This window comes from Nicrophorus vespilloides, unplaced genomic scaffold (genome assembly GCF_001412225.1).
Source record: "Nicrophorus vespilloides isolate i.1.1-1 unplaced genomic scaffold, Nicve_v1.0, whole genome shotgun sequence".
NCBI classification, from domain to species: Eukaryota; Metazoa; Arthropoda; class Insecta; order Coleoptera; family Silphidae; genus Nicrophorus; species Nicrophorus vespilloides.
Genome location: NW_017096431.1, coordinates 33,164 through 56,450, shown reverse-complemented (window position 1 = coordinate 56,450; position 23,287 = coordinate 33,164). Strand labels below are relative to the sequence as shown.

The following is a 23,287-nucleotide window of genomic DNA, read 5'->3' as shown; positions in this document are numbered from 1 at the left end:
TTCACAGTATGTAGAATATAAAACGTTTTTAATTTAAGAAATAATTTGTGAAAACAAGAGTTTTTTTTAAACATAATATTTCCATTGTGAAAAATTAATAAAAACCTAAAAAAATATCAAAGAAACTTACTGAATTTATTATAATCACTGATTCCGGAAAATGGTTTAATAAATTAAAAAAATTGTAGGTGGCCAATATTAATGTAAAAAACGGATTGATTTTTTTTTTAAATAAATCAGAATTTTAAATTAGAAAAAAAGTGTACAATAAATGCAACTAACCTAAATCCTGTACAGGAATAGAACGAGCACTTCGCTTAACGAGCAAAATGAATTGTACGAAAAATGACTCGCTTAACGAGCAACGTATCGCATAACGAGTGACGATGAGAAGATAAGTCCCGGATTGCGCGCCTGTTACATCATTTTTAAAACATTTGTACACATATTATTGTATTTTTGAATATATTTCACTATACGAGTAAAAATCCCGAAATTTTGGAAAGGGTTAAACTCGTTAAGCGAGGTTCCACTGTATAATCCTTTGAATTGTGTTTCTCATATTGTTATCATTATTTTTCGGATCATAAGACATTTTTTTAGTTAAATTAATAAATAAATATGTTTTTATATAATATTCATATTGTTTCTTATATGTGAGTGTTAGTTCGAAAATAGGGAAAATTCCATGCAAATACTTTTCACGAAAGATGATCATTTTACTTTGCAAGTTCTTAACGGATCAATTTCTTTCTCGCAGTAACTTTTTGATGCATATCGAATAATGTAACGGACCTTAAGACGCATTTTTTACGAAAACAAATTAGAATTGTGCTATTATATAATAATTTATTGTTTTATATCAAATATTATGTTATACGAAAAATATGGTAAATTTCAATCGAATACTAAGGTTTTGTTGAAAGATGAAAGTTTTTTCTTTCCATGGTTACAATTCATTTTCGTTGACTTAGAATTGTGGTTTTATATAATAATATATATATTGTCTCAGATATTTGAGGTGCGTCTGGTGCGTGTTTCCATGCAAAAAATAAAGTTTTCTGAAAGATGAATGTTTTTTCTTTCCAAGTTCTCAACGGATCAATGTCTTTGTCGCATTTTCGTTTCGGTACTTATTGATCGCGTGGCAATTGAAAATGATGCCGGAATGCCGATTGGTTTACATAAGCAGAATTCGTGGCTCGCCGTTCAATTCATACCAATTCATTTTAATAAATTGGTCCGTAAGTCAAACGCGCTGCGTGCCTTGCGAGTCTTCTCCGTCCGTGCTCGTGCGTGCGCGTTTCACTTTGTTTCCCCTCAACCATCTGCGCACATGTATGTATACATACATACTGGTACATTCGTATGTATACATCTGTATGTGTGTGTGTGTAACTGTGTGAATATAAATATAAACAGCGCACTCGCACGAAATAATAAAAGTTCGCTGCTTATGTAATTTGCTGCATCGGACAAACTAATTGCGTTCAATTATTTATTTATTTACATGACAAGGCACGTGAAGTGTTCCTTCTTTTTTTATATTATTATTTTCTTGCAGAGTCAAGCGTGCAGCATGCGAATGCGACGTGCATCCAGATGCATTATCCGCGCGCGGTTTCCGCCTACCCTTTGATTCATGGCCGAGGAAAACATTCGAAGATGCGGAAGAAGTTCGTTAAGAGTTTGCTGTACGCAGGTATCTAGGAAATTAATTAGCAGGTATTTGCTTAATGTCGTGATAGGGGGGACGAACCGCACAGGAAATTGAAAGTTGTCATCGTGGAAACATCAACTTGCGAGCATGAAAAGGATGAGGTTAAAAAGAACATAATGGATTTGCTTAATCTCGTGATTGGGAGGATGAACCTTGTAGGAAATTAGAATTTGTTGTCGTGGAGTATCATCTTACACAAGTAAGAAAAGGATGAGGTATAAAAGGAATCGATTCTACACTATTTGAAATCGCACTAATCAAGGACTTTAAAAACACATAAAAATAAACAGACCAAAAAGAGACTTGATTGATATTTTTTTGTAGTAATTGTTTAGAATTTACTTTTATTTTGTTCAATTAAAATTAAGTTTGTTTTGAAATTTTAAAACCGAACTATAGCAAAACCGCATTGATTGAAACCACATTACATGAGTTATTTTTGTATTTGCTTGAGGTCATGTTTGGAAAATGAATAACAAGTAAGAAAAGGATGAGGTAGAAATGGAAAAACAAAAGGAAAATCATGAACAGAATTACCTCGAATAGTGCGAGTAATCTGCATTGTTTAAAATCACACTAATCGAGGACTTTTAAGGCCACATAATTGCAATTTTAAAACCGAACTATAGCAAAACCGCACTGCGCGAGTTATTGCTGTATTTTCTTAAGGTCATGATTGGAAAATAAATAAGATGATTGTATTGTAATTCCGATTTTAACAAAAGTTCCGTTTCCCGCGGATTTTTTAATAGCTACCGTATTTTAGAAAGAATATCCTCATTTCCTTACAGCAAAAAATTACAAGTATGCGCATAAACATAATTTACAACTTATTCAATTATATCTTAAATTATGCGTTAAACCCAAACTTTTCAAAAAAAAAATCACACATAAAATGCGGGAAATATAAATTTGTTCATAGTTTTAATATTGTTCATACAATTATAAGTTTGCAGGTGTTAAAAGGCTCTTTTGTTTGAATATATTTGCTTTTCTCATAAGAAAATTTAGTTTTTTTGTTCTTTCATTCACATTCTACTTAACTACTCAACACTGTGTATCTGAGACACGACGAATCAAAGTTGATTTGAACGTTTCAATAATATTTATTGGACCACGAAAAGAAGGTGTTCGAAACACAAGATAAGAATGTAATAAAAAAGTAGTTGTATCTGCGAATCATATTGCCGAACGCCAAAAGAGGGATCGTCAACATATGCCTTTTTTCTTTATTAACAATTCTATTGGTTCTATAGTTCGGGTCGGCCAACCATTGGTGACTCATCACAAAACTTTTTTTTGTTAACAGATAAAATTTTCTTGTATCCAAATTTTAACCAATTGAAAAAGAAATTTATTTAAGAAGTAATTAAAAAAATAACTATGTAAAATAATTCATTAATTTTTAAATAGAAAAAAACATTTGGAGCATATCGTGAATATTACACGTAACTTGATAAATTTTTTATAAAAATAAGAATACATTCTAATTGTCAAGTACTTAATAAGAATAATAAATTATTTCTTGTATTTATATACAAATAGTACAGAAAAAAAACTACAAATAATTGAATGAGCACAAGTCAGTTTTTGTCCCAATTTTGTCGAAAATTAAAATCTAGTCGTTTTAAGGATGATCCTTATTGGAATTTGTTCTCTTGGAACATAATCTTTACATGAAACATGAGCAAGGAAAAAGAAGGCAAAGGAAATAATTGAGTTGATTTATGTTCTGATTTTCCAATCAGGAATTTCGTTGAATATTTAAACTTGTCGTCATATAATGCGTACAAGAAAAAGTTATTTAGACATGAAAGAATGAAATGAAACTATGAAAGATTCGCTTCCTTTTGGCCTTGAAATTAACGTATTGTTATTGCTTACTGTAAATAAATGGATTATCATTATTTGCTTGACGTCGTGATTGGCGGACGTAGCTCATGTAAAATTGTAATATGTCGTCATAGAATATCATCATCTTCGCATGATATATGAGCAGAAGTAAGAAGTGGTAGAAGGAAGAGTGAAAAAAGAAGAGAAGTTACGTCGAAGGCTAGCTAAACTGTCCTGTCTACGAATAACGACTGCATAATTTAAATACATTACGGATGGCGTGTTTGGATATGCGGTTATTGCTTATATTTACATATCATCAATCAGATTAATTAAATCGTACAAAACGACGGAATCATCGGTTAGTTCTAATTACAAGGGAGCCAGACCTCATTTGTGTTACTTTACATCGTAGACATGCAAGATCAACAAGATATTCCCTACTGAAATTTATAAAATTTTATTAATTACATTAAGTGAATATACTACAGTCAAATCTTATTGATATTTTTTCGATTAATAACAATACCTTAAATTAGTCCGGATTCACTATAGATTTTGTTTCCTGCTATATCAAGTCAATTATCTTATTGTAGTGTTTATTTATTTATTTTTTCATTTACTTCCTCAATTAGTCCGGTTTCAAACAGTCCGAGGTATTAGATAAACTTTTTACACGCACTATGTAAGGTAATGCCTTTTATAAATAAATAAAAACATATATAATCACATAAACCGTGACTTTACTTCCTAAAATTGGTAGAATTTTGTTAAATAATAATTATTTTTTTACCGTGTTATTCGAGACTCCGTGTAACTCAAGTACCGTGTTGTTTGAGTGTTACCTGTAAATTAAGAAATTGCTACAATCAAATTTGTTTTAAAATAAAATATCAAATCATAAAATTAAACAACAAACTCATTAATTTTGTCAACAAAGTGATTATCTTAGAATAATAAAAAATAATCATTTAATGTCTCAACTAAATTATACAATTTATAGACTTTGAACTTAATCATTGCAGCACATTCCATTGAAAAAAAAAACGAATTAGCAATACGCATACTTATCAAAGTTTAATAATTTGATGACTGTTGTTGAATAATCGAAGCGTTTAATGACACTCTTTGTAGTATGCAAAATAAAATAAACAAATTATGCAATTAACAAATTATAATTACTTAAATAATTCATATGCTGAGAAATGTTGTAAATAGATTTAAATAAGTGCAATTATTATACTAATAAGAATTAAGAAAGTGTACCAAAGAAAGTAAGACATTTATTAGAGAATTAAGATGAAATATCAATTTATACCATAAAATATTTTAACAATTTATTACATAAACTAATATTTTGTAAACAAATATATATTTTTTAGAAGAATTTAACTTTTATAATGTTAAACTAAAAAAATAAGACTGAGAATAGATACTTGAGGTACTCGTTACATATAAATAGAATTACGTATTTGAAACCAAATGGATTGAAAAACTATATTCATCTTTATATACTGGTGAACAGAAATATTGGTGATATTGTAAGCACGAAGTAAGTTGGGTGGAAAAAGGAAATGCTAGAGACATTCATCATTTCCATCCACGGATCGGTTTCGGTTTCAAAATATTTTGACTTTAAATAGAGTTGGGTTGAAATAAAAATGCGCGTTCAAAATTGAACACGTGTTTGGTTGGCGGCAGTGGCGAGGCTCCAGTATAATTACGCCGCTGCCAAAAGGAGGATAAGAAGAAGGACGACAAAAGCTACCGAGAGGACAAACCGATGACATCTTTGTGACCAGAAGCCGAGAATGAAGCCGAGAGTTTAATTTATCGCGGAATGCGACGAAACCGAACAAAACCTCCTCCCAAACTTAACATATTTTCGTTTACGAAGAGACATTACGTCTGCTGAAGACGACGTGATCAATGTTTTCGATTTAGTTTTTCGTCATGTTTTAATGTTCCCAATGTTTCTATTGGAATTCATCTGCAACATATGTAGTAGTCGAAAAAACATTTACTGTTGTGAGGTGTTCAAGATTTGTCAACTTTAAACAAAGTCTTGGAAAGTTTGATCTAATTTAAATTATTACAAATATAATTGTTTATTTACTTAATGCTTATATTAAAAACCTATATACCAATATTCGTTTCTAAAATAATTTTAAGGAATTATATGTTTAATTTAAAAAGTTTCAAAGTAAAAGATTTTCTAAATATTAGTAAAACTTCATTCAGAAAATTAGGAAGAATTATTAATTTCTGAAATCAAGTTCAAACTAAAGATGCGTTAAAATTAAACGTTTCCTTCAACAACAAAAAATCGATTTAGAAGACTTTCTGAATATTAATAAAACTTCATGTATGAAATTAGGTTTAAACTAAAGAAGTGTTAGACAGTTGACATTTCCTTAAATACATTTGTAAAACTTCGTTGAATACATAAGATAAGGAAAAACTAAAGAAGTGATATGAAGAAATGTCTTCTTTTGAAAAGATTTGATGTTAAAGTTTCTTAAATTTTTATAAAAATATTGTTGTTTTATTATTAATAAAACTTAATTCAAGAAAAAGAAAAAAAATCTATTAATTACTAAAATTAAGATAAAACCAAAGAAGAATTAGACATATAATGTCATTAAGTAAAAATGAAAAAAAAAATAGTAATTTTTAAAAGAAATTTAAAACTAAGAAGTGATAGGAAATAATTGATTGTTTGGAAGAGGTTTGAAGTTAAAGATTTTCTAAAGTTAATAAAACTCAATTCAAGAATATTGGAATAGCAATTCATTTCTAAAATTAAGTTAAAACTGAAGAAGTGTAAACAGTGCACTTTTCCATTAAAAAAAGTTCAAGTTGAATATCGTTAAAACTTCATTCAGTAATAAATAAAATTGTCTCTATGTTTTGAAATTAAGTAAAGAACTGATGGAAATAAACGGTTTAAAATTAAAGATTTTCTAAATATTAAGAAAACTTAATTAAAACAAGATATAGGAGAAACTATTCATTGCTGAAGTAAAATTAGAACTAAAGAATCGATAGGAAAAAAAGATATGTTTGACGTGAAATATTTTCTGAATATTAAGAAATATTATTTCAGGAAAAATTAAAGAACTATTTAATAACTTTAAATCAATATAAAAAATAATGTCTTATCATTGAAAATTTTTAGAATTATTTGTTTTAATATTAATAACAAACATACAATTCAGGTAATAACTAAAAATTTCATAAAATAAAGTTAAGGATAAGAAGCAGTAGACATTATAGAATCAAGTTAGAAAAAGTTAGAAATTTACATTATTTTGTATACAGTGGAACCTCGCTTAACGAGCATTTCGTTTAACGAGCAAAATGAATTATAAGAAAAATGACTCGCTTAACGAGCGACGTTTCGCATAACGAGTGATGATGAGAAGGGACCTTTCTTCTGCGCGCCTGCCACATCATATTATGTGTAGTTTTGAATATGTTTCACTAAACGAGTAAAAATCCGGAAATTTTGGAACGGATTAAACTCGTTAAGGGAGGTTCCACTGTATAACAAAAGTTAAACAATGTTTTTCATGATATTAGAATGTGACTTTTGTTAACTTAATAATACATGCAAAACTTAAATTTACATATGTTTATATGTACACATACACACATGTATATATGTATACATATACACATTTTGGGAAATCGTCAATTGTAATTGAAAATCATCTAACAAGTAGAGACAAAAAATGAACATCTTTCCTTTTATTATTCTCTCTCTTTTATTTATAAAAAAATAATGCATTTAAAATATAATGAGTAAATATTTTTGTATCTTTATGTATTAATTTTTATTGTCCTAATTTAGTCGAAAGTTTATCCGCCGACTTATTAAATATTTTGAAAACTAACAACAAATAATAACACCGTAAATCTAAAGAATTCATTAAATACATTTACGACCCAACTACTGGAATAATTCACTTGAATGACATTGATCCTGTTTCGCATCAGTAAGATTAAACGTTTAACGTTTCGTTTACATTATTTACTCAAAGCAATCGGGTGTTTATCAAATCCGCATGACGCAACACCACTTCTTACATCTGCTAAACCATTGTTAAGTAAATACCGGTGTTTTTCTGTTGGTCTAGGTTCTTTTCTCTATACATTAATAGTTCTATTATTTTCTAAATGAATCAGTTATGACGTGCGTACGTTAGAGTAAAAAGTACCGCACGTCGCTATTGTTTACATATTGGGTTTCCATACCGTTTATTTGCGTTTCTAATTAACGTCTCCGCAAATCCAAGAATTAATTATCATCGCATAGTTACGTCACGCGTGCATGTACATCGCCGTCTGTATTTACTCTGCATAAAATGCTAATATCATTTATTTAAACAATAGTGAACTGCGTTACACGCATGCAATTTCATCATGCTTGTTTAATTCACTATTTCGTTCATTCTAGTAGGATTTCTTATTGCAACACTTTACGCTCAAATAAACACAGTCGTGAATATTTTATGAGTTACATAATAAAAGGAAATACAACAAATAGTATTAATAATCAAATAATAAGAGAATTATTGCAAATTATCCTTGCCTTTTAAATAAAAGTTAATATTGTTAACCTTAATCTGATAATCCAAAAGAGAAATTATAAAATTTAATAGCATTGAATAACACGTTTCTATTAGTAAAGCTTAGTTAATCAAATAAAACATGGTAATTTTTGTAATAGTAATTTTTTACTCTACTTTAAAATTAAAATGATCAAACAACTTCTGTAGAATTATTATGTATAAATAAATTTACAAAATTCAATAATTTCAAGTAACTTAAGAAAGAAAGTAACAGATTTGTTAGTATTGAAATCATTACAATTTTTTTTAGAAATAAATACAGCATATACCTCGCAAAGTGCGGATAATCAGACTAAACGAAGAACTAAATACCATACAAAAATAAACTAATTTTTAAGACTTTTTTCAATTTTGCTCAAATTTTGTTTCCACACTGATCGACGTAGCATTATTCTCTATTTAATTTGATTATAGATTTACTGCATATTTAAAACAAAAAGTTTTCCTAAACATTTTGATTTGACTTTTCTTTCTTTAATCAATACCATTTTTTTCTTTCTTCAAAAATCTTGTATTTCTCAATAATTGAAACAACATTTTTTCTAAGATTTGTAGAATATTTTCCTCCATATTACTATAAAAACCATTTCCGTTAAAAGAAATGATAAATTGTATAGAAATCAGGAAAATCTGTTTACATTTTACTCAAGAATTTCAACATTTTGAAAACAATAAATTATGAATAACAAAAATGAGCAATTTTCCAGGATTTTATTCATCAAGATTTATGGACGCAAATCCCGGTAATTACGTACTTGGATCTATTTTTAATTGAATATATGTAGAAGTTATATCAATATTAAATCTTAGTACTTTATGATTTAATATTGGTATAAGTATTAGAAAATAAATAAATTATGTATATAGAACAAAGTGCAGCTTCGATCTATCCGGTTTCACTATAGTACGGTTTTAAACAAAATTTTAAATTAGCAAAATATAAATTCTAATACATTTTTTACTCATAAATTGTCGATTTTTCTTCTATAAAGTCAATCTCTTTTTGTGCGGTTATAAAGTCCTCGATTAGTCCGATTTTCAGAAGTTCGAATATGTCTCCGAACGCATACAAAATAAAAATACAAACGGAAATAAGAGAAAAGAGAGCAAAAGTTTGGAAATCGTAGAGTTGCAAAGTGGAAGGCGATATTGGAATTACCCGCAATATGCGAGGTATGTCTATACTAATATATTTAAATGAATGCTACATTTATAAACAAAATATTTATACTAATGATAAAATTCAGAAAATTATGTAGACTATTATGAACAAAGTCAGTGCTATTATTTAAAAAGTGTAAATACATTGAAAAAAGTTATACCATTTAACAAGTTTAATGTCAATATTGAAATTATCCATAAATTTTACAGAAGTCGCATATTTCTAAAAAAAATAACACTAAATTGACGTACATTAATTGTATAAAATGTACGCATTTTTTTGTAATCAAATTAATTAATTTTATTTTCATAAATTTTATAAGTCTAATAGTAATATAATTAACTTTGAAAAAAATGGATTATTTTCTAAAAATGGTCCGAAAATAGTTATATTTAATATTCTATTGAATTTATTAGATTTAAGTCAATAATGAAACATAAGTGAAATTGCTTTAATCTGTTGTATGAAGAATTTCTTTGCAAATGTATATAAAGATTTGAAAGCAGTCATGTTGAAACGTTGCGTAATTCTATTTAAAAGCTAACTAACACATCTCAGCGATGATTAATTATCATGATGATGACTTTTATTGTGCGTCGGAAAAGGAGAACAAACACAAATAGGACGTTTATCTTGCAGTATCATTGTTGATTTGTTATTCCGCGACATCAGCTCGTATATTATTAAACCGGCCTACCAGTTTCTTCCAGTATAAAAAATCTGCAATTCACAAGAAAACTGCTAACAACAACAAAAAAACTGATTTATTTTAATTCAATAACTTTTACTACGCGTTTTAATGCTCGTAATTATTTTCATTAATTTATTGCTGGATCGTGTTGATTTAACAATTAGCAACCAGTTTTTAAGGAGGATTCTGAGGATATTAACCATGTTTAGAAATGGAAATATTATCGAAATGCGACGTGGCCGTAAATCAAAACGTTTATTCGAATTCTGAGTTGTAAACTGCGAATGGATGAACAAAAACGAGTCGTAATTAAGGCTTTCGATGCGCGAGGAGGATAAGAAAACGGCATGCGAAATTAGCTATAAATTTTAACTACCTGCGATAATAGATGGCGCTATTGAATAGCATGTAAATTACCTAATTCGATTCGTTTTATTTCAGGTTAATCCAACTAATGTTATTGATTGGTGTAGCTTTGATATCGAGCTTGAATCATTGAGTCATGAACATCATTTAAAAAATAATTCTCCTAATTTAGTTCGTATGTATGACAGCTACTTTAGATTAACTGTCATCGGGATCCTACCTACTGCTCTTTCAAATAGTACATAGCTGTAACAGTTGGTACACCTGACATATATATAGTGGAACTCAAATATCTGATTGTTTGTAGACCCGATTAATTCATATAAGAAAATTCGTTTGATATTCGTCCTTTTTAATATTCGTCTTCTTCTTAAAAACGGATTTATGACAAATATTGGAGTTCTAGTGTATGTCTTTAATCAAACAAAATATAAATTTGTAGCCATATATTGTAACTACCTTCGATCATAGATGGCGCTATTGAATAGTAAGTGTAAATTACCTAATTCATTCTATTTTAAGTTAATCCAACTAATGTTATTGAGTGGTACATCTCTAATATCGAGCTTGAATCATTGAATTATCTTTGATGTAAAGCGAATTGAGTTATTGTGTATAAATTATTCCTCTACCAGCAGTGATATAAAGATATTTTAGTTGGTATGGTTGACAGCTTGTTCAGATTACCTGTCTTTAGTATCCTACCAACCTTTATTTCAGGTTAATCCAACTAACATTATTGATTGGTGCAGATTTACTATTGAGCTTGAATCATTGGATTATCTTAAATCGTAAAGCTGTATCGGAAATGGAGTCATGAATATCACGTGAAAAAATAATTCCCCTAACAGCAGTGATATAAATATATTACAGTTGGTATAGATGACAGCTACTTCAGATTAACTGTCATTGGGATCCTACCTACTGCTCTTTAAAATATGACATAGCTGTAACAATTGGTACACCTGACATATATACAGTAGAACTCTAATATTCGTTCACGCCATTATTCGTCTTTTTTTATATTCGTCACCACCGAGAGTTATCTGATCGTTTGTAGGCCGGAGAGCGGTGTGTGTATTAATTCGTATGGGAAAAAATCGTTTGATATTCGTCCTCCTTTCAAAAACGGATTAATAACGAATATTGGAGTTCCACTGTAATAAAAACATAATATAAATTTGTAGCCATATATTGTAACTATCACTGATAATAGATGGCGCTATTGAATAGTAAGTGTAAATTACCTAATTCATTCTATTTTAAGTTAATCCAACCAATGTTATTGAGTGGTACATCTCTAATATCGAGCTTGAATCATTGAATTATCTTTGATGTAACGCGAATTGAGTTATTAATAACATGTGTAGAAATTATTCCTCTACCACCAGTGATATAAAGATATTTTAGTTGGTATGGTTGACAGCTTGTTCAGATTACGTGTCTTTAGTATCCTACCAACCTTTATTTCAGGTTAATCCAACTAACATTATTGATTGGTGCAGCTTTACTATTGAGCTTGTATCATTGGATTATCTTAAATCGTAAAGCTGTATCGGAAATTGAGTCATGAATATCACGTGAAAAAATAATTCCCCTAAGAGCAATGACATAAAGATATTACAGTTGGTATGGATGACAGCTACTTCAGATTAACTGTCATCCAACTACCAACTTCTTAATAAAATATTACATAACTGTAATAGTTGGTATACCTGACAGATATTTTGTAGTATTATAAAACTTTACTCACCAAAAAAACATATATAAATATCAAAGTTAATGATATTTAATTGTTTAGATAAAAGTACAAAAAGTTGTATAATACCTACGCGATTTTTTTTTATGTAACAATTAAAAAACTTGTTTGCAATTTTCCAAGTAATCGTATCCAAAGCAAGGTCGGAACAGGTGCGCAATTATATACGGTAAAGTCGGTGATTAGTGTACAATATCCATGGGTTGTTATCCGATTCGGTAACCAAATACCATTAGTTTTAATTAATTGTCGAGAGTCTAGTGGAGCCCATGCAGCCAGCTAGTATTATTAATTGAGATAGCGACTATCGTACGGAGCTCATGGGTTATCGGCTTTTATTGAATATTATCGTGCATACAATATTAGCGAATCTGGTATGAGAACTTCTTTCTTCTGTTGTCTTACATTACGATTCCGATAAGTTTAATCGCGCATTAAAATATTCCTGCTCAAAAGTTACGATCTTGTTCCAATTAATATGCATGCAATTCCATCGAACTAATAAGTAGTTCAAAACGCTTCGAACTGTCCACAAATAAATAAATTTACTATCTTCGAACGGTTCTATTAAAGTCCACTTTGGAAATACCGATTACTTTCGGAATTCTGTTTACTAGGTCACAGATTCTTTTCCTAGGATGAATCATCTTAACAAAGAATTAAGTAATTTTCCATGCCAAATTTCATCTCTTCGATTTTATTCTCATTGTCACGGATTATTATTCATCTTCTTAGAAAAAAAAAGAGAAATAATTTTCCATACGAAATTGCATCTCTTCGATATTGTTTTACGACGTTGCCTATCCTTGCCTCATATTGTCATAGTTACGTAACATGTTTTGAAACGTGTCGTCGAGAATGTTTGTATTTTCGGTGTTTGCATATTTTACGTAAGATTTGTGCATGTTAAACTTCTGATTTTTTTTCTGCTCAAGTGTACACAAGCAATAGTGAGATAGTGGATCGAAAAAATGGTTTTGCTAAAGTGAACCGTCATGGTTAATATGGTCGCACACGGATCCATGGTGAGTCGATTAATCTTATCGAATTGAGTCCAATTATACGAATGAACAAAACAATTTGTTTGGACGTGTCACTTAAAATTCTCAATTGACTATTTTGACCGCATCTAATTTTCGTGTAAACACACATATTATAGAGTTAACAACATTGAACTATAAAAATTTAATAGATATTTCCATTTAAAATAACATTTAAATTAAAAAAAAAATCATTTTAAGAAGATGATTTTTTACAGTTAGATTTATAAAATTTAATAATGTTATAGCCGATAGCCGTTTGGCCATGTTGTATGACTAATAAATGTATTAAATAGTAATGTTAAACTTCATTTTAATGGAAACACAACTATTTTTACACCAATAGTGAAAGAGGCAAAATACATTTTCATCGTTTTCTTAGAAATACTTTTTCTTCCGTCTGGAAATTTAAAATGTATTTTTATACCAACAGAAAATATATTTTGTATACCAACATACAACATGTAAATAACCAAATTATATTAAAATTGTATTGTTTTTTCTTCTTCCTTACTGGAAGTTATCCGCCTTCCCCTAATCGACTTAGCATGTGTTAATGTTTATTTAAGGTGTATATTGTATTGCATAATCATTTTACTTTATTTGTCATACATATTATAATTACAAACATGTAACTGTCACAAAAACTAATACTAATATTTCAATAATTATCCATAATTAATTTAACTTTTGCCCACGTTTGAAGCATTAGATTTATAAAAAAAAATGTAATAAAGTTAAAATTTATTTTAATGCCGTTAAAAATCTATACCAACATAAAATATAAATGTAACTAAAATTGTATAATCATTTTGAGGTGAATATTGTATTGCATAATCATCTTGTCTTATTTTAAACTTACCAACATTTAATTATAAAAAAAAACTAATACTAATTTCAATAATTGTCCATAATTTAATAATACAATTAAATTCAACAAAATCTATTGGCGTAAGAAAAAAACTTTTACATATGTAAGATTTAAGTATTTGCGGACGCATGGCGGTTATATCCGCCCAGTTTTTTATTATGCTTATTTAAATTATCTGTAGAAACGCTACTTTAGCTATCAAAACATCCAAAGAGTTAATAATGTTAACATGCATTTAAACCAATAGTAAATAGATGTCTAAAATGAACTAAACTACATTTATTAGAGACTTAGGAAAAAAGTAGCAAATTCAACAATAAAAAAACTATATTAAAACAATTTAGTTTAATTTGATCTTCATAACAACAATGACAAAAATTAGAGATTTTTACTGAAATAAACTTATTTTTAACTGTGATCACTTTTAGTTACAACAGTAGATTTTTTGGTGATGCCACTTTCATTCGGTAACAAATAATGTTGCTTTAGTTGGGTAAAGTCTTAAGCTTTATTTATTGACGTTACGTAATCCAGATTGCGTAACATCGACATAAGTTGTGCACTTAGAGGGACAAAAATAGCCTAATACAAACAGCCATATGTAGTAAATAAAAGATTAGCTACACAAATATCCGACCACTAATAGACACAAAGGCGACGTTGTTATATAATTGCGAAGAGAATTAGTTTATATCATACAAATATAATTTAATAGTTGTTGATGAGTGCATTATTAAAGTATAAAGTTCATATATATTTAAACAAACTTGTAGTAATTGTGCTACTGCTTAAATTACAATCATCATTATTGTTTACGTATATTAATTACCAAATAATACAAAATTAACTTAATGAAATACAATTTCTTGATAAAAATCATTACAAAATATTTGATAAAATCAAATACAACGGACAGTTTGAACCCGGACTAATCGAGGAAATAAATACATACAAAAACAAATCAGCACGAAAAGAAAGTTAACTGTATAAAGAGACAAAAAAATAATTGCTCAATTAAAATTTAGTTCTTTTTTCTTCAAATAAGACTATTGAATTCGGATTGATTGAAGCCGGACTATGCGAAGTATTGCCTACAATTGCCAGTTCTAACATTAATTTGTACCTACAAAATATCTTGGCATAGATTTTCGTAACTCGCATTAATTTTATGGAAAGTTTCCGCATATTATTGCACACTGCAAAAGTATACAATTATTTGCTTTTGATGTTCCTTAAACATGGTGACCGTGAATAACTCATAGAGTAATATGCAGCAAAGCTTGGAAATCTGGAACAATGCCAACGTATGAAAATGCAAAATACAGGGAAAAAATGTAAACAAGCTCATACCAAAATTGCACATCGTATATTTCAATCCGATCTATTTAAACCTTTAAAAAAAAGTAACCTTTGATAAATTTGTATGAAATGTTAATTGCCTGTTTCAAGTTATTTATTATCTTTTAACATGTCCCACACATTGATTTATTTTTTTAAAATTTAAAAATAAGTTACAATTATTTATCTCATGAATTGGTGTCGTCTATAGCACTGTTTGAAACCGGACTAATTGAGGACTTTAAAACAGTACAAAAATAAAATGCACAAAAAGGGACATGACTGTATAAAAAGAAAAACGATTATGCTAGCTAGTATAAGATAACTCAAAATAGAAATAATATAATAATTCTGTGTAAATGAAAAAAAATCTCTGTATTTATGTATGTATTATACCAAATTTACAGTGACAACATGAGTGAAATACAATAAATTACAATAATAAACATAAATAAATTCTATATAAACCTTTCTAAAAAAATTACCTGATAAATAAGTATGAAATATTATTGGTCATTAATTACATCAATTTCGAATAATATTAGTTAATATGGTCAAAATGTATATTTCAATTTTCTTTATATATACTTCAAACATAGTAAACATCAAAATATGTATTTATAATAGCTTGTTTTGAAAGTGACAATAAATTAAACATATTTTTTTATAATACTGAAATTTAAATAAAATGAACATATAATGATGGTCCCTCGCAGGAAGTAGTATGCATGCATGCATTTAATGTTAACTGTTCTTTAACAACAATATTTATTGCATTGCATATTCATCAATTCCATTATTGCATTTTGAATTACAGACAGACGACCTTGATCCATAGTATTAATAAATATATGTATTTTTTTTTAGAAAATTCATTTAAATTCATTTTTAAACAATATTTTAAACAAAATATAATTACATTTGTTACCCAACTCAATAATACATGTCCGAAATGTATGAAACCGGACAAATCGAAAATTTTAAAATAATACAAAAAGAAACCTCGCATAGTGCGGTTGTTGAACTCATAAAAAGAGAGATCACTCTAAGAAGGATAAAAAAAAATGATTTAGAACTTATTTTTATTTTGCTACATTAAAATTTTCTTTGTATTGAAATTTCCAAATCGGACTGTAGAGTATCCGGGCTGATCGAAGCCGCACTATTAGAGGCATTACTGTAATTGCAAAATATAAATAATAAATTAACTTAAATTATGGCAGTTCCTTTATGAATATTATTGTAAAAATATATACATGTATGTTATATTATGCATAGTGATAATTACATAAACAGTAATAAGATATACAAGATATTATCTTACATAATCGCAGTTTATTTATGAATACTATTATACGACATTTAACTGTATATAATGCAGTGGAACCTCGCTTAACGAGTTTAATCCATTATAAAATTTCCGGATTTTTAATCATATAGTGAAACATTCAAAAATACACAAGTTTTAAACTCTTCTTCTCATCTTCTCATCGTCACTCGTTATGTGAAACGTCGCTTGTTAAACGAGTCATTTTTCTTACACTTCGTTTGCTCGTTAAGCGAAATGCTCGTTATGCGAGGTATTTGTTAAGCGAGGTTCGACTGTATTATTATATAATATAGAATCATAATGTACATAGGAAAATATCTTCAATCATCACAGTTTTTCATATCATATTATTATTTAAATCAACATAGTTTCATTGAAAATGAATGAATAAGATTTATATTATTTTATCTATGACTATAAAAAATGACTTAAATTATCACAATTTGTTGAACAATATTAGTTAATTTTACAAACAAAAAAACATAACTCAAAACAATAATTTATTTTTTTAAGTTTAATTTTCGTTTTCCCAGAGGAAATTTTCCTAAAAAAACACAATAATAATTAGGATAAAATATATAAGAAGTTTTTCATAAAAATATAATACTATGCAACATTTGATAAAATAAAATATCGAAATAATGTGTGTGTTTGTGCATTTAACCCGAGGTTAGTCAGCATATTTCTATAAGATATTTACAGCGTAATCGTTAACCCGAAGGAGAAAATCAGGTATTGCAGTACGAAAAGCCGACGATAAAATTCTACTAAGAAATGCGTAATATATTTATCCTGCAACTGTTGGCGCTGCAAGAAGTGCAAAAGTATGCGCGCTTTTGTAATTCCAATATCGATAAATTGAATGGAGAGGAAAATCGGCGTTTCCTGTAGAAGGGATTCAATTACGATCTTTCTCCGGTTCTCGTCTCGTTCCTTGCGTAGTATATGAATGGACGATTCGATTCATCCTTCTTCTTTTTTTTTCCTGTAATTACGTGAGCGGTGAATTAAACGCCGCCGACGAAACATTATAATAATGAAAAAATGTACCATTATGATTCCGATCGTTTCGTAAATGGAATTTATTCGGATACTCGACGAATGTGTTTTTCGCCGATTAAAATCGATGATTTTGAACTTGGCTTGGCGGTCGCTTCTCAATATTTATTTATTTGCCATTGACGTAAGCAATTTTGCTGACGAGTTTCTTCTCCCTCACTCTCTCTCTTTTGCCTTGTTTTGCCCTGTTTTTCTTCTTTGTTCGCGTATCTCAATTATTGATTTATGTGCGTACGTTTTTCGTTTGCTATTAAAATTGATGAGACTGTAATTACAAGTAACCTCAATCGAGATATTAAAATAATAAACTACGGTTAATGCATTAACATCAGTGTGAAATTAAATTTTGAAACATACATTTTGCAAGTGATTTACTTTTATTGTAAACATAAAAACATGAGGTTTTATTTAAAGTAGTCTGCGAAATATATAAATCGTCGATTAACATATTTCCTGTGAATGTGCAATCGAATAAACAAAGATAATTGGAAAAAAATGCGTACTTTCTGTAAATCGTGACGGTGAATGAACGGAATGTGTATAAGAATTTATCCTAAATCAATTGCGCAATTCATGTATAATGAAATTCAATGATATATACAGAGTAGTCAACTTATTTGCAAGTCATTTTGAATTACAAAAACTTGAAATTTGCTTGATGAAGTGATGGAAAATATGTTTTTTGTCGTAAAGATCATCAACAGATTTATTTAAGAAACATTTAAATATTGATGTAGTCCCACGACTTATGACACTGTGACCTTAAGAGTATTTTAAACTCAAATGCATTTGCTATTTTTTTAAAAGCTAAGATTAATCTAACATAAATTTGAAAAATGTTTACATAACACAAATCACAGTTTCATTGAAATATTATGAACATGAGAAACATTTTCATTAATTGATGAAACTGTTGCACTTGTAAAAATGAGTTTTACACGTGTATTCGGGTTCAAAACCATCTCAAGGCTAAAACAACAAGAATCTTTAAAATCATTTAAACTTTATAATGGCAAATAAAAAAAATGTTTATATAACCTTGAAATCGCGAACAGTAATTACATAAACAAAAATTGTATTTTTCTTAATCAAGTAAATTACTTCATTCAGATAATTTATTTATGTAATGTTTGTTTATTATATACAGCAATACCTCGCATAGTGCGGATAATCGCTTTAAAATCGTACTAATCAAAGAACTAAATACAGTGGAATCTCGCTTAACGAACACCTCGTAGCGACGTTTCGCATAACGAGTAACGATGAGAAGTCCCAGATTTCGCGTCTGCTACATCATTTTTAAAACTTGTATATAAATATTATGTGTATTTTTGACTGTGTTTCACAATACGAGTAAAAATCCGGAACATTTGGAACTGTAGTTCAGTTTATTTTTATGCTGTTATAAACACCTCGATTAGTCCGGTTTCAAACAATGCTGGATATTAGCCGCACTATGTCTGTACAAGGATAAAATGCAATAATTTATCTATAAAATAATATTTTGTGTAATATTTATTTAATTTTTTCCTCATAAATTTTATTTATATTTACAAAACGGATTACAGAAAATCCGGACTGATCAAAGCCGCACAATGCGAGGTATTGCTATGCACATGTTTTAAATTCTCATTATCGTGTATAAAAATAAGTATTGGAAGTGTTTAATTTGCATGTTTACATAAGAAATTAGTCGAGTTCTACGAAATGTTAAACAATCTCAGACTCAAAAACTTGGGTCAATGGACTTCTTAATACAAATCTTTGCAATTTTTTTTAATTTCTAGTATTTATTTACAATAGTAAATAAGCAATAATTTGTATATAATTGGGAATTAAGAGACCTCAAACTTTTCTTCATAAACAAATTAAATCTTTTTATGTTTTGGTTTTATATATGAGCATTAACTAGCATAATTCTTATAAGAATTTCTATTGAATTCGTTCATTTTTTATACTTGTAATTGCGTTTTAATTTAAGTTCGATAGTTTTTTTTAGATGTGAAATCTCTTTGATTAGTTTTATATTTCCAGTTTTTCATGTTCTGATCACTCCCGAGTTAATCTCGTATCTAAATTCATACCTAAATATCTTACTTTCGGTCCGTAATAATTATAATTAGCTAGGCAAGATTTTTATTGCTCAAAGAAATGAGCTATTCTAGGAATGACGTTAAATATAAATAGAATGTGAATGCTAAGAACATTACTGCTTCATGGTATATTTTTTCAACAAAATTTCCTTTTAATTATTGAAACAATCCTTATTATTCATAATTATTGTCAATTAATGGTTTCCTGCATTATACTACAGTTTCGAGTGTTTTCAGGTGATTTAGTCAAAGTCGAGGGCCCCCAAATAGTGTTAGTTGAGGGCCCTCAAACTGTAGTATTAATCGAGGTCCCAAGGCAGTGTTAGTCGAGAGCCCTCAAAAGTTATGAAAATTCAAAAGTATGAATAAGCAGGGTTCATACTTTTGAATTTTCATAAGGTGATAATTTACATTTCATTAAATATGTAATAAAACTAGTTCATCTATAAATTAAATTTTATTAAAACTCAGTTAATAAATACAAATTGTCGATTTTCTTCAAATATGTCATTTAATATTAATCTACTTGTTATTTCTAAGAATACTTATATATTTTATTTTGAGAAACAGTTGACCCAAATTTTAATACAAATCTTATATATAGAACTATTAACAAGCTTATTTTCCTACAGAAAGTGATTATTCTTGAATTTATTTGAACCAATTATCCTATTGAAATCACTTGAAATCAATATTTACGTTACGCAATAATTTCAATTTCTTCCTCTTTATTATTTCAAATGAGTTTTTGAACCACACATATAAACCTATAACTTTCTCTAATTATTTATAATTTCATTTCTCAAGTTGTTTTAACTTGAAGTTTTTGCTTTTAATGAATGTGAAGTATGAAAATAAAATACAAAATGCGGTTTGTTGAGAAGCAAACAATTATGATTACATTGCATAATACTATGAAATATTGAATCACATTTGTATTATTTAAATTTTCATAGTGCGATTATTGCTTATCCCGGACTATTGAAACCGAGGAACTCAAGTACTTACAAAACTAAATTGTATGTAGTATTTTTTTTTTCAATTAAAATATCGTTTATTTAAACTTTTCAATTGTCAATTCGGACTGATCGAAGCCTAACTTTAACTAAACAATAGCGAATATTTTCTTTAACTTCAGTGATTTAAGTTGTCATATTTTTTATTATAAATTTCTAAAAATAAACTTACATTTTACTAAAGCTTTGTTTTCGTTAACTTTAGGTATCAATTTGTCTTTTTACCTATTTCTAAATATAAATATAAAAAAATCTGTTACGTTAATAAAAATTCTTGAAGAAAATAAGAAAAAGAAATGTTTACCCTTTTCGAAATGTTTATGATGTACCCATAATTTTTTGCTTTCTTTAAATTCGGAAGCACCTTTAAACCCATTCGCTTCCAAGAATCAAATAACCTTGACCATTCTCAAGTGGATATCGAGATGTTTCAACCATATTTCGCAAAACTCTTCAAAACGTGAAATTATGTAACATACTTTAACTATAAATTTCTATTACAAAAAAATTAAATAAAACGAAAGTTTGAAATATTTATTTATATTTATTTTATTATATAATTTTGATATAAAATTTGATAGAAACAGAAGTAATATTTATAAAATAAAGAAATTCAGGAAAACTTTTAACACATTTGCATGAATTTATTGTTTACTTTGTTTTTTTTTTATCAATTGTGACTATCTGAAGAGTGTATTGACATTATCAACTTATTCAATGCAAAGATCAAAAAGAACCGACGCTTATAAAGCAGTTGATAAATATTTATATATTCTTTTGATAACGGTTTCACTGATAATTTAAAATTTTGCATATTTGAGCGAGGCAAAAATGTATTTAAATCCATTATGATAAATGGAAACACTTTGAATTATTTTAACTAATGATTTTTACTTATGTCCAATTTGTACAAAAAAAAATTGAAAACTTTAACCAGCAACAAGGAAACAATGAAATTAATAGCATATAATAAATCGTTTTTGCTGTGCAATTACGATGGAAACGAACATTTATTTATTGCCTCAATGTTAACATCTAGGAGCCGGATTAGAGAGCATTTTTCAATGCCATAAAATTGTGATGCAAAAAGCAAATAAGGAGATGAAAAAGAAAACTAAATAAACGGAATAACGTGATTTGTATAATTATCGTGTACTGACCTTTATCCTTGTATAAAGAGTGAAACACTTGGCAATAAACTATGTGCAAGGAACAGAAACGGACGATGCGAAATTTTAAACAAAACAAAAAATTAGAAAGAAACTAACGAAACAGCAGCACTTGTGTTACGTAAGAACTGTTCACGAAACTTGCGTATTATTTTGTTGTTGTTGGTTCGGTACAATTGTTGCTTTTATTTATATGCGTTAAAGTCACTTTGTTTAAAATTTGTTGTTGAGCCTTTTTGAAATTTGCGCGCGCGCGCGCTCTTCGTCTTGAATGTTGGTTGTGTTGTGTTGGATGGATACGATGTTCGTAGGAACGCGACTCGTCGCGAACTGAGCCTGGTATAGTTCGACTTCAGGAGTCTATGTTCGCTCTGCTCATCGGTATCTACTACTACTAACCTAGCTCTGCTTCCGATAGCTCTGGTCGCGGCAGCATCGTCTCATCCCATAACCAGACAGACGATCTCCGACTATGTCTCTCTCTAAGATTCGTCTGTATTGAATGGAACGAGGAAAAATAAATGATGGGATTCTCTCGGTCGCCTTGGGAATTATTTCTGGACTATAAATGTATGTGTGTGTGTGTATAATAGAAGCACGCGCCGCCTCCGATTTCCTATAGATACATATACAAAATAAATCAGCATCCCACCAATTCCCTCCAACCCAAATCAACTTTCGATTCATGCGAACCGATTTATGTTTTATGCAATCACCAAACCATTCAAAACGAGATCACATATTTGATGAAATCATTGATACTTTTATTTACAGAGAATTATTATCATTTGATCCATTATAAATGAAATTTAAAAAAACAATGCTTGTAATAAAGAGAACTATTATAATTATTGATTAAAAATAGAAAATCTAAGCTAGAATGATCAATTATAATTAAAATCTAATACATAAATCACATTAAACTTTATTATTAATTTCATCGACATAATGCGGATTATTGAAAATAGTGTTTGAAAAACAACGAAAAAATTAGTACACATTAGTTTTTATACATATATTATCGTTTTTACCCAATACAGTTTATGCAATTTGAAAGTCCTCGATTAATTCGATTACAAACACTAATGCCTCGTATAGTGCTGCATCGATTAGTGCGGATTATTTAAAGTACTTTTTGAAAATTTCAAAAAACAAAACTAAATTTACTTAAGCAAAAGAAAATTAAATTATAAAAAATTAGTACAC

General features: G+C 28.5%; 1 protein-coding gene across 2 annotated transcripts in view; it reads right to left on the bottom strand.

The window, feature by feature from the left end:
* LOC108557006 (multidrug resistance-associated protein 4-like) overlaps positions 1 to 22,593 on the bottom strand; it is a 55,917-nt gene extending 33,324 nt beyond the window's left edge. Inside the window, exons 1-2 of one of the 2 annotated variants that reach the window (XM_017913372.1) lie at positions 22,073 to 22,593; positions 4,347 to 4,398 (exon numbers count right to left, since the gene is read on the bottom strand). The gene's annotated coding sequence lies outside the window, so the exon portion shown is untranslated. The remainder of the gene's footprint in view (positions 1 to 4,346; positions 4,399 to 22,072) is intronic. The other variant, XM_017913373.1, reaches the window with a different exon arrangement.
* Between the last annotated feature and the right edge of the window lie 694 nt (positions 22,594 to 23,287).